Genomic DNA, 13,737 nt, shown 5'->3' on the forward strand with positions numbered 1-13,737 from the left:
CATGGCATCTTTTAAGTGAAATGAAAGTAAAAAAATAATAATCAAATTAATTCTTGGCAAGTTTTTAAAATGTGCATTGGTGGTAAATTAAAGTTTTAAGATATCCAGTGGAGTTCTTGATATTCAAAGAGAGTTTTGCTATGGGTTTTCAGTCTTCTAACATGGTCATTAGCATAATGTGAAGACCTTATTTGAGGGCAGATAAGATTGTAGGGTGGCTGTTAGTTTTTAAATTTAGTTGTTTCTCAAGTTTCATTGTTGACTGAGTGGTGTTTTCTATAATTAGTTATCAAACTCAATGATCATTTAGAAAGACACCAAATGCCTAAGCATCTCTGATACAAATTATCTGAATCAAATTACTCTCATTTTTTAAAAAATAAATGGTTCACGTTGTATAAATTTAAGTCCAGCAGACAAAGTTTAGCTTAACTAAAATCTAGACAGGTATTAATGAGTAACCCCACTTTACCCAGTGTTTAATGCCAAGAAATTATACCCAGGGGAATAGTGAGGACTGTGATGTGATCCTTAGGCAGAAAATTCTGGTTACTCTGAATCTGGAATTTTGATTCCTTTTATCAGACGTCTGTGTAAAATCTTGGAATAAAAAAAAAATATTAACTACCGTCTCTCAGTCTACCACACTGTGCCCCTGCATCCATTATAGAACAATGCCTGAGAATTTTTAATGGACATAATGTTGATGGGAACAAAATGATACTTTTGGGAGCTCACAACATCAGAACTTAAACCACTTAAATTATTTATTTATTTATTTACATATTTATTTATTACCTTTATTATGGCCAACTTTCTTTCCTGCTTAAAAATGTTTTTTTCTTCACAATTTATTCATTATATATCCCGATCGAAACCCTCTCCCTCAACTTCCCCCAGTCCTACCTACCCTCCCTTTTCCCTACATCCCCTAGTCCACTGAAAGGGGGAGTTCTCCACTATTGCCATCTGCCCATAGCTTGCTAAAGTCTCATCAGGACTGCCTGGATCCTCTTCCTTGGTGGCCTGGCAAGGCTGCATCATCAGGAGTGAGTGATCAAAGATAACAGGGTCAGGTGAAAGGGGAGGAGGTCCTCCCCAATCAGTAAACTTGGAAAGGGGCAGGGAGGAGATGAGGGAGGGAGGGTAGGATTGGGAGGGAATGAGGGAATGGGATACAGCTGGGATTCAGAGTTAATAAAATGTAACTAATAATAAAAATAAAACAAACAAACAAACAAAGACCAGTCAACTGAGTTCATGATAGAGGCAGCCCCTGATTCTCTCACTCAGAGATCCACATGGAGACTGAGCTGCCAATCAGCCACATCTGAGCAGGGGGTCTAGGTCCTCTCCATGCATGGTCTTCCCTTGGTGCATCAGTCCCTGCAGGAACCCCGGGCTCAGATCCTTTAGCTTTGTTGGTCTCCTTGTGGGGTTCCTGTCCTCTCCATGTCCCTCTAATCCTATCCTTCTCTTCCTCCATAAGACTCCCTGTGTTCTGCCCAAAGTTTGGCCCTGAGTCTCAGCATCTGCTTTGATCCCCTGTTGGGTGAATCCTTTCAGAGGACCCTCTATAGTAGGCTCCATCCTGTTTCCTCTCTTCCACCGATTCTGGTGCCTATCCTGTTTGCCATTCTGAAGGAGATTTAAGCATCCTCCCTAGGGTCCTTCTTAGTGTTTAGCTTCTTTAGGTCTGTAGATGGCTGTCCTATATTATGGCTAACTTTAAGTATGGTATGCACTTTTTTATTATTTTTCATGTGTCCATGCATGCCTGTGTGTGTTTGTGTGTGTGTGTGTGTGTGTGTGTGTGTGCACATGCTTGCGAGCATATGCATGCACACAAGCCCACAGGTTGGGAATCATTCTTTATGGCCTTCTACTTTATTCATTGAGGCAAGATCTTTCAATCAAATGAAGAGCTCAGCTATCTGGCGAGTCTAGCTAGTCAGCTTACTTGGGAGGTTTTTGTCTCTGTTCCCTCAAAAATTACAAAGGTTCTGGGTATCCAAACTCTGGTTCTCATGTCTGCGCAGATCAACTGTAACCACCGAGCAATTTTCCCAGTTAAGCCATTTAGTTAAGAACTAGCTAGTCCCTAGGACTCCATTTTCTTCTGTGTTTCTGTTCCTTATGTATTGGTGACCAAATTCTGTTGCTTCATTTGCACCAATTTATACATAGAAGAAACTGAATGCCAAAACCGTCTAACAATCACCTATTGTTCATGATATTTCAAAGGCGACTTAGAAAAGAATACCTAGAAGGCATGTACCGATTTTCTCTTCATAGACCCTGTCCCATCAACCATGCTTGTTTCATTACTGACTCATTTTCCAGCTAGATGCATTTATGTATTACATTACGTATTACAGGATTGAGATTGAAAAAAGAAACCCTGATTTTGTTCTATGCTACCAACTGTCACTGGTGTGAAAGGAAGAAAGATGGCAAATGAATATTCACCTAAGAATGCCAGTCTTAAGTTAAGATGTCCTGGAATGGAACCAAGTTGTCTGTTCTATGCTAGGCTGTTTCTAAATGATTCAGTGCAGCCCCAGTCACTTTTCCAAGAAAGATCTGGAAAGTGGCTCTCTAGAGATCTCTCTTCTGTAGTCCATAGAAGACTTGAATGTCAAGATCTTTAGAACCAAGACAACCTACAACCAGACCCATGCTCCAGTAACTACCATTCCCAAACCATAGACCCAAAGCAACCTGCAGCTCCAGAAACTATCACAGAACCAAGAACCAAGAACCAAGATAACGTACAGACAGCCCCATTTGGGAAACTACCATTCCCAAACCACTCAGGCTGGCATAAGCTTCAAGCAAGGAGACCAGTCCGTCTCACCCCATACCCAATGTCACTTGAGAATGTTGAACTTCAACATCCTCCCATTGTCAGTGCACTTCACAGGGGGAGGGGTCTCCTCATGTTAGAGTCAAGACAGCTCTGATTCAGACTTGGACTAAGAAAAACAACACACTCTGGCTTAGAGTTTGATAACTTTGAAAGGCAGAGGAGAACAATTAGTTTTTACTTGGGGAGAAGGTTGTTTATTTCACTTAGCTTAAGCCAAACTTAATGGTTTTCCAGACTTGGGCAAGGCTCCTAGTTGGGCCATGCACAGAGATGCATTCCCCTCTGCAAATCAACATTTCTCTCCATGAAGGGTCATGACCTGTGCTTCTCAGTTGGAGGGTTTAGCAAATTCATTCCACTCCACTGTATGACTTCTCTGAGTGCACTTGTGACAGCATTATAATAGACTTAAAAAGCGTTTCATCAGTGGGCTGTGGTGTCACAACCCTTTCATCCCAGCACTCACAAGGCAGAGGTAGGAGAATCTCTTTGATTTAAGGTCAACTGGGTCTAGATATCAAATTCTAGTCAGCCAGAGCTACACAGTGAGACCCTGTCTCAAAAACAGACAAAACAAAGTGAAAGTCAAGGCATTTGATCACCTGAAAGGCTATGGAAAGCAGTATTGTTTTAGCAACTCATGAAAATTATGACCCGATTTACATATAGCTGAAAGCCATGTGTTAGACATGTTTTCACAAATTCCTTTTCTTGTTGTGGTAACTTATGTTATTAAAAAAAAAAAAAAGTAAATACTTCTTTGAACTGTGATTTTATTTACCATGAAATGCACGACTTTAAAAGTCAGTTTTAGTAATCCGACTGCAATCCATATATGTCACATGTAGAAAATTTAGAGTCAAGTATTACAGTGATGATTCAGATAATGACAATTCATGGATAGAGAGAGGAGGAATGTTTAATGAAAGGAATATTTACAGAGAGGATGCAGGGTGAAGGGATGGTGGAGGAGGCCTTGGAAGCTGCTCCTCCTCCGACGCCTGGAGTAACAAGGGAGGGAGCAGTTACTGGAACCCAGTGAGAGATGTAGAAGACGCCACCCAACAGGAACTGTTGCTTAGAAAGGGGAAACAGCTACTGCCAAGCCACAGGGTGGGAAGGAGGTCTTCTGCCCTCCATTCTCTCAGGCAAACCTAGGTGTAGTCTACAACATGAAAGGACCTGTGCTGTGCATCCACGAAACACAAAACTCTAGCTCTAGAGAGGCAAGTGAAAACTAGCTAACATGAATAAAGCAACGGTTTGTCTTGGGTACTTCTGCTTCTTGCCTTCTACTACAAATAGCTATTCCTTAGCAAGTATGGGAGATAGGGATCTGCCCCATTTAAATGGAAAGGGATAAAATGCCATATATCTCCTTTCCAAAATACTTTCCCTGGAATATATATTTAGAAGGACCACTGGGATAAGAAAAAAACAACTGTGGGCAGGCCATATCACCCAAATCACAAGTAGGATAGGTCCACACTGCCATATAAAAAGCTTTTGAAGCAATTCGGCAATGTATAAACACTAATAAGAATCACAAGGAGACTGGCATGGAGGGGCACACCTGTAAGCCCAACACCAGAGAGGCTGACGTCCAAAGAATGTGATCTGAAGCCAGACTGGACCACATGAGGATTTACCTCCAAAGAAAAAGTGAAGAATGGAGTCAGGGAGTGGTGAGGCAGGAAGGAGATTTTAACAATACAAAAAAAGATCAACAAAGTACAGCTTCCAAGAGCATCTGCCAGTGTGGCTGATCCCACTACACAGGGATCATCTTCATTCCTTTCCTCACCCCCCTTTTCTCTCCACTCTTGTGACACAGTTACACTATATAGGCCAGGCTGGCCTTTATCTTGAGGCCCTTCTGCCCTACCTTTTAGAACGCTGAGGTCACAGGCATACGCCACCACACTCTGCCTCCTTCAGTGTATTTTTCCTGGTATGGACTGTATTCTGAAACTCCCCAAACACACACAATTTGTTTTCTTTGATGCACACACTCAGCATGCGAACTCTAGTAGAGCTGTAGATTTCTTTCAGATTTCCAAAGTTTCCCCAGACAAGTTATTTCATTGCTGAGAGGTTCAGTTTCCTCGCCTCCAAAATGAGAATAACACGATCTACCTGCCAATCTTTCTGAGTATCTGGGACACTTAGCAGTATACCTGGACAAGGCAAATACTAAAATGGTTAGCACCAGTGTTTTCCTAGATGCCTAGTTTAGAGGCCCTTCTCCCTTCACTCTTCTTTCTGACCTATAGAAGTGGTGGTGGTTGGAGGATTTCTCTGCTTGTTCCTCTGTCAGCTAACAATCAAGAACCATGGCAATGGTATTTCAGAGAGCTAAACACTGGTTGGTCCACATGAGCAACATAGAGAGATTTATAAGTGTAAGAGAGAAAGAAGCAAGAGAGACAGAAGGACAACTGGAAACACAACACCTCCCCTCCGAATGACTTCTTCCAGACCTGGCCCAGCTAGTATGCTAGGCCAGAGCCAAACTCCAGGGGGAAAAACAAAAAAGCAAAAACAAACGAACAACTCTAGTTCCTACCAGTGTAAGTGCTAATACATGGATTTCTGACTTAATCTTAACGTTATGTTTGTATTGACGCCACCTGAGTTTTCTTGGAAACAAGTTCATACCTTAGATCCTTCAACAAGTAAAAGAAATATGAGCACCTCAATTGCACAGTGGGAAGCTAGGCATGCAGGGTTAAGTGAGGAGGGATCAAGGGTGTCCTCGTTAGAGTTACTATTGCTGTGATGAAACACCATGACCAAAAGCAAACTGAGGAGGAAAGGGTTCATCTGGCTTACACTTCCATATCACTGTTTATCATCAGAGAAAGTCAGGACAGGAACTCAAACAGGGCAGGAACCTGGAGGCAGGAGCTGATGTGAAAGCCATGGAGGGTGCTGCTTACTAGCTTGCTCCTCATAGCTTGCTCAGCCTGCGATTGAGGACTGCCAGCCCAGATATGGTACCACACACAAAGGGCAGGAACCTCCCCCATCAATAACTAACTAAGAAGATGCCCTACAGGTTTGCCTACAACCTGATATTAATGAGGCATTTCTTGGGATTCCCTCCTCTCAGCTGACTTTAGCTTGTGTCAAGTTGACATAAAACTAGCCAGCACAGAGGGCATCTTTCAAGTTGCCACTATGATTATGGTTCTGATCAAAATCTAGTCTGCAACCACGTGACCACCTGTCTTGTCATTGTTGTTTGTTGGTTCCATTTGGCCCTGTACACTAGTGGAGTGGGAGGCAGTGGACGTTGGATTGCTAATTGTTGGTTTTTCATGTCAGTGACTTAGTTTTTGCTGATATCAGTGCTATAACTCATAAATGGACTCTCACTTGGAAAGGGACTCCTTAACTTTTAGTTATCAAACGACATCTTTGCTAGAAGTAACTAGCAGATATTCATCTCAGCCTTTAGGGTGTGCATGATGAATCCAGCATTTAAAACTACAACAGCTGCATAGTGAAGTCTTTGAAGATATAGTTGAGACTATCTTTCAGCTCTCAGAGAGTGTCTCAGTATTTCCACACTGTGAAAAGTTTAGAGAAACCAGCCAAAAAGGCCCCGACTTTTGAAAACACACGTTCACTTTCCTGTGTTCTTAAAAATAAATGTCCTGGTGTTATTTGAGAATGAAAGACTCGATAAGTAAAATACTATGGGCTGCGCACCGTGGTGTGCTACTCTCCGACCTGTAAAAGTAAATCTCCTTGTGTAAGTAGGCGGCCCAATAAAAGAAGAGCGAGTCTAAGTATAAACGAGAAACCTTTATTCTCTTTACTACCTATTATGGCGATGGGGAAGTCGAACTCCCAGTCTGAGAGGAAACACCAGCTTGGATGTTCACATTTTTCCATGACACATCAGTTTGAAACACTTAGGAAGGTGAACAAGTAGACACTGCTTATGTTTCACAGTTTTGTTTTCGGTACTAGAAATCAACAACAGCAGAGCCTCATGGTCTAGGCAAGCAGTAGGCCACTAAGATACATCCCCAGGCCACTGCTGAAAATCTCTTCTGGAAAAAAAAATAACCTTTATTTTTTTCTTGGTTGCAATGACACAGTAGGAAACATGATCATTCCATTATCAGTATTAACGGCATCATCAAACGATAAAGTGTCTTTAGTTTATTTATTGAACATGTTGAGATAATACTAAATGAAATATTTTAAAGTAGGAAATCTTAAGACCAACCACTCAGGGAGACATTGCAGCATTCTATGCACAACATACTGAAAGTTTTTTTTTTTAATTTTATTTTTTTCTTATCAGTTACATTTTATTAACTCTGTATCCCAACCGTGTCCCGATCCCTCATTCCCTCCCTCCCTCCCTCATCTCCACCATGCACCTTGCCAAGTCCACTGATAGGGGGGACCTCCTCCCCATTCATCTGATCCTGTTTTATCAGGTATCTTCAGGACTGGCTGCAAAGCTCTCCTCTGTGACCTAACAGTACTGCTCCTCCCTTGGGGGGTGGGGAGGCCAAAGAGCCAGTCATTGAGTTCCTGTTAGAAATAGTCCTTGTTCCCCTCACTATGGGAAGCCAATTGGTTACTGAGTTACCACAGGCTACATCTGAGCAGAGGTTCTAGGTTACATTCATACATGGTCCTTGGTTGCATGTCAGTCTCAGAAAAGACCCTGTGCCCAGATATATTTGGTCCTTGTGGAGCTCCTATCCTTTCCTCATCAGACTAACTCCCCTTCTTTCTTATGATTCCCTGTACTCTGCCAAAGGTTTGGTCATGAGTCTTTGCTTTGAAAACACTGCTAGTTAGAGTCTTTCAAATGCACTCAGTAGACTCCTGTCATATGTTCAATGCGCATCCCATCTGTCTTTCTAAATGAGGATAATCTTACCCCATGTCCACTCTCTTGATTATCTTTTTTAGGTGTATAGATTTCATTATGTTTATCATATCTTATAGGTCTATATAAGTGAGTATATACTGTGTTTGTCTTTCTCCTTCTGGGATATTTCACTCAGCATGATCTTTCTAGATCCCACCATTTGCCTGCAAATTTCATGATTTCCTCCTTTTTGATTGCTGAGTAGTATTCCATTGTGTAAAAATGCCACAATTTCTGTACCCATTCCTCTGTTGATGGACATCTGGGTTGTTTCTAGGTTCTGGCTATTACAAATAATGCTGCTATAAACATGGTTGAGCAAATATCCCTTTTGTGAACTTGAGCAAACTTTGGGTATATACCTAGCAGTGGTATAGCTGGGTCTTGAGGAAGCACTATTCCTAATTGTCTTAGAAAGCGCCAGATAGATTTCCAGAGTGGTTGTATCAGTTTACATTCCCACCAGCAGTGGAGGAGGGTTCCCCTTTCTCCACAACCTCTCCAGCATGTGTTGTCCCTTGAGTTTTTCATCTTGGCCATTCTGATGGGTGTAAGGTGATATCTCAGGGTTGTTTTGATTTGCATTTCCCTGATGGCTAATGAGGATGAGCATTTCTTTAAGTGTTTCTCTGCCATTCGATATTCCTCTGTCGAGAATTCTCTGTTTAGCTCTGTTCCCCATTTTTTAATTGGATTACTTGGTTTGCTGCTGTTCAGCTTCTTTAGTTCTTTGTATATACTCGATATTAGTCCTCTGTCAGATAAAGGGTTAGTGAAGATTCTTTCCCAATCTGTAGGCAGGCGTTTTGTTTTGATGACAGTGTCCTTTGCTTTACAGAAGCTTTTCAGTTTCATGAGGTCCCATTTATTGATTGTTGCTCTTAGAGCCTGTGCTGTTGGTGTTCTGTTCAGGAAGTTGTCTCCTGTGCCAATGAGTTCTAGGCTGTTCGCCACTTTTTCTTCTAACAGATTTAGAGTATCTGGTTTTATGTCGAGGTCTTTGATCCACTTGGACTTTAGTTTTGTGCAGGGTGATAAATATAGATCTATTTTCATTTTTCTGCATGTGGACATCCAGTTGGACCAGCACCATTTGTTGAAGATGCTGTCTTTTTTCCATTGAATGGTTTTGGCTTCTTTGTCAAAAATTGAGTATTCCTAGGTGTGTGGGTTTATTTCTGGGTCTTCTATGCGGTTCCATTGATCCTCCTTTCTGTTTTTGTGCCAATACCATGCAGTTTTTATTACTATTGCTCTGTAGTACAACTGGAGATCGGGGATAGAGATACCTCCAGATGATCTGTTGTTGTACAGGATTGTTTTGGAGATTCTGGGTTTTTTGTTTCTCCATATGAAGCTGAGAATCTTTTTTTCAAGGTCTGTAAAGAATTGAGTTGGTATTTTGATGGGAATTGCATTGAATCTGTAGATTGCTTTTGGCAGGATGGCCATTTTCACAATGTTAATCCTACCAATCCATGAGCACGGGAGATCTTTCCATCTTCTGAGATCTTCAATTTCTTTCTTCAGAGACTTGAAGTTTTTCTCAAACAGGTATTTCACTTGCTTGGTTAGTGTCACCCCAAGGTACTTTATGTTATTAGTGGCTATTGTGAAGGGTGTTGTTTCCCTAATTTCTTTCTCGGGCCCTTTTGTCTTTGGTATACAGGAGGGCTTCTGATTTTTTTGAGTTGATTTTGTATCCTGCCACTTTGCTGAAGGTGTTTATCAGCTGGAGGAGTTCTCTGGTTGAATTTTTGGGGTCGCTCATATATACTATCATATCATCTGCGAATAGTGACACTTTGACCTCTTCCTTTCCGATTTGTATCCCCTTGATCTCCTTTAGTTGTCTTATTGCTCTGGCTAGGACTTCAAGTACTATGTTGAAGAGGTAGGGAGAGAGTGGGCAGCCTTGTCTTGTCCCTGATTTCAGTGGGATTGATTTAAGTTTCTCTCCATTGAGTTTGATGTTGGCTATAGGCTTGCTGTATATTGCCTTTGTATGTGCCTTGTATCCCTGATCTCTCCAAGACTTTAAACATGAATGGGTGTTGGACTTTGTCAAATGCTTTTTCAGCATCTAAGGAGATGATCATGTGGTTTTTCTCCTTCAGTTTGTTTATGTGGTGGATTACATTGATGGATTTCCGTATGTTGAACCACCCTTGCACGGCTGGGATGAAGCCTACTTGGTCGTGGTGGATGATATCTTTGATGTGTTCTTGGATTCGATTTGCAAGAATTTTATTGAGTATTTTTGCGTCAATGTTCATAAGAGAGATAGGTCTGAAGTTTTCTTTTTTTGTTGGGTCTTTCTGTGGTTTAGGTATCAGGGTGACTGTTGCTTCATAGAATGAGTTTGGTAATGTACCTTCTGTTTCTATTTTGTGGAATAGTTTGAGGAGAATTGGTGTGAGCACTTCTTTGAAGGTCTGGTAGAATTCCGCGCTGAAACCATCTGGCCCAGGGCTTTTTTTGGAGGGGAGACTGTGAATGACTGCTTCAATTTCCTTGGGGGATATAGGGCTGTTCAGTCTTTCTACCTGATCTTGACTTAATGTTGAAAGATGGAATCTATCAATAAAATTGTCCATTTCATTTAGGTTTTCAAATTTTGTGGCATATAGGCTTTTGTAGTATGACCTAATGATTGTTTGAATTTCCTCTGTGTCTGTAGTTATGTCACCCTTTTCATCTCTGATTTTGTTTATTTGGATAGATTCTCTCTGCTTTTTAGTTAGTTTGGCCCAAGGGTTTGTCTATCTTGTTGATTTTCTCAAAGAACCAGCTTTTTGTTTCATTGATTCTTTGAATAGTTTTATTTGTTTCTAATTGATTGATTTCAGCCCTGAGTTTGATTATTTCCAGCCTTCTGCTCCTCTTGGGTGTTTCTGCTTCTTTTTTTTCTAGGGTTTTCAGTTGGGCCATTAAGTTGTTTGTATGTGATGTTACGAATTTCTTCTTGCAGGCACTTAGTGCTACAAATTTTCCCCTGAGCACTGCTTTCAATGTGTCCCATAAATTTGGGTATGTTGTGCCTTCATTTTCATTGAATTCTAGGAAGTCTTTAATTTCTTTCTTTATTTCTTCCTTAACCCAGCTATCGTTGAGTAACAAGTTGTTCAGTTTCCATGTGCGTGTAGGCTGTTTGTTATTTCTGTTGTTGTTGAGGTCCAGCTTAAGTCCATGGTGGTCAGATAGAATACAAGGGATTATTTCAATCTTTTTGTATCTGTTGAGGCTTGCTTTATGACCAACTATATGGTCTATTTTGGAGAAGGTTCCATGAGGTGCTGAAAAGAAGGTATACTCTTTTGAGTTTGGATGAAAAGATCTGTAGACGTCTATTAGGTCCATTTGATTTAGGGTCTCTGTAAGTGTTTTTATTTCCCTATTTGTTTTCTGTCTAGTTGATCTGTCCCTTGGTGAGAGTGGAGTGTTGAAGTCTCCCACTATTAGGGTATTAGGATCAATGTTTGATTTAAGCTTTAATATTGTTTCATTTACGAATGTAGGTGCTCTTGTATTTGGGGCATAGATATTCAAAATTGTGATGTCCTCTTGGTGGATTTTTCCTTTGATGAGAATATAGTGGCCCTCCTTATCTTTTTTGATTAACTTGGGTTGAAAGTCTATTTTATTAGATATTAGGATGGCTACTCCCGCTTGTTTTCTGGAACCATTTGCTTGAAAGACATTTTTCCAGCCCTTTGCTCTGAGGCAGTGTTTATCTTTGTTGCATAGGTGTGTTTCTTGGATGCAACAAAATGATGGATCCTGTTTCCGCAACCATTCTGTTAGTCTGTGTCTTTTAATTGGGGAGTTGAGTCCGTTGATGTTGATAGAAACTAGTGACCAACAATTGTTACTTACTTTAGATGTGGGGTTGGTGGTGTCACTGAGTTTCATTGCTTGTGTTCTTTTGGGTTTTTTTGTTGTGTAGTTATCTATTTCCTCTGTTTCCTTCGATGTAGTTGTTTTCTTTGGTTTGGAGTTTCCCTTCTAGTAACTTCTGTAGAGCTGGGTTACTATGTAGATATTGTTTAAATTTGGTTTTGTCTTGGAATATCTTGAATTCTCCGTCTATGTTGATTGAAAGTTTTGCTGGGTATAGTAGTCTGGGTTGGAATCTGTGGTCCCTTAAGGACTGTATGATTTCTGTCCAGGCCCTTCTGGCTTTCATAGTTTCTGTTGAGAAATCTGGTGTGATTCTGATAGGTCTACCTTCATATGTTACTTGGCCTTTTTCCCTTGCTGCTTTTAGAATTTTTTCTTTGTTTTGTAGGTTCAGTGTTTTGACTATGATGTGACATGAAGAATTTCTTTTCTGGTCTAGTCTACTTGGTGTTCTGTAGGCCTCTTGTATGTTTATGGCCATCTCCTTCTTTAAGTTGGGAAAGTTTTCTTCTATAATTTTCTTGAAAATATTTTCCGGACCTTTGAGCCTGATGTCTTCCTTTTCTTCTACTCCTATTATTCTTAGGTTTTGTTTTTTCATGGTGTCCTTGATTTCTTGGATGTTCTGTGTTTGGAACTTTTCTGATTTTATTTTTTCTTTGAGAGACGTGTCAATTTCCGCAAGTGTATCGTCGGCTCCTGAGATTCTTTCTTCCATCTCTTGTATTCTGTTGGTGATGCTTACCTTTGTAGTTCCTGATCTTTTCTCTATGTTCTCCAGCTCCTGGTTTTTCTCTATTTGTGTTTTCTTTATTGATTCTAATTCTGTTTTCATGTCTTGCACCATTTCGTTCATCTGTTTGAATGTGGACTCCTGCTTTTCGATGATAGGTTCTATTTTTTTGTCCGTTTCCTCTCTATGTATCACTAATTGTGCCTCTACTTCTTTGGGTATAATTGCCTGTATTTCTATGAGAGCTTTGTTTATTTCTTCTTTATTTGCCTTCATTTGTGTGGACATTTCTTTGAGAGCTTTGTGCATTTCTTCTCTGTTTGCCTCAATTTTCGTGGTCATTTTTCTGAGAGCACGATTTGTTTCCTCTTGGTTAGTCTCAATTTCTTTGGTTATTTCTCTGAGGGCTTTGTTCATTTCATCTTTATGGGCCTCTAATAGCTGGAGAAACATAGTTTTGAGGTCGTTTTCTTGTATATCTAGTGAATTGAAGTGTCCATTGTTTTGTGGGGTTGCTGGTGAGGTCATTATGTCCTGATTTTTGTTGGGAGTGTTCCTACGTCTGCCTCTAGCCATCTGGTCATTTATAATCCTCACTGTTTGTTCCTCAAGATTGTAGTTTGGGCTATTATCCTCTCTTTCTGTTTTCTGGACTGTTTTTTCAGGAAGATGAGAGAGGTTCACTGCTTTGGGAGTGTGCACTGTGTTTTCAGTTTTGCCTAAGTAAGGAATGTGACGCTGGCGCTATTTGCATGCGCTTTTAGCAGGCGCAGTGTGCATGCACGGATTCTCTGACTATTGCAGTGGCCTGCAAGCCACTATTACGCAGTTCTGACTGAGATCCAGGGATTGTTTGCCTGGATTACCCTGGTGGACCCACAAGGCAGAGGCTTCAATGTTGGGGTTGCTATCCCAGGAATCCCTATGATGCCCACACTAGGGGTGTGGGTGGCAGGGATCTCGTCTGGTTGCTTCTGTGGAGAGGCCCTGCGTCTGGGGCAATCTCTCCCTAGAAGGCTCACTCACTCTCTTGCAGGACCAGTTGGAATGCACAGGAGTTCCCCTTGCTCACTACTCTCTGTTTTGGTCCTGCTGCGGAAGTGCATGGGTAGGCTAACAGTCAGCTCTGTGACACTGTGGCCGCAGGACTCGGTGTCCACCTTTCCTGTGTGCTGCCTCTTTGTCCTTTCCCTCTGCCAGGAGGGGTTATGTTGACTGGTCCCTGGGTGGCGCGGGAAAGAGTTAGGATGAATGTACTCAATCCCAGATCCCGGGCCCAGATCTCTCTGCCAGAAGCAGCCTAGCGGTAGAATCTATGTTTGCTGATCCCAAGAG

The sequence above is a fragment of the Psammomys obesus genome, unplaced genomic scaffold (assembly GCF_907164565.1).
Source record: "Psammomys obesus unplaced genomic scaffold, mPsaObe1.curated_primary_1811, whole genome shotgun sequence".
In the NCBI taxonomy this organism is placed as follows: Eukaryota; Metazoa; Chordata; class Mammalia; order Rodentia; family Muridae; genus Psammomys; species Psammomys obesus.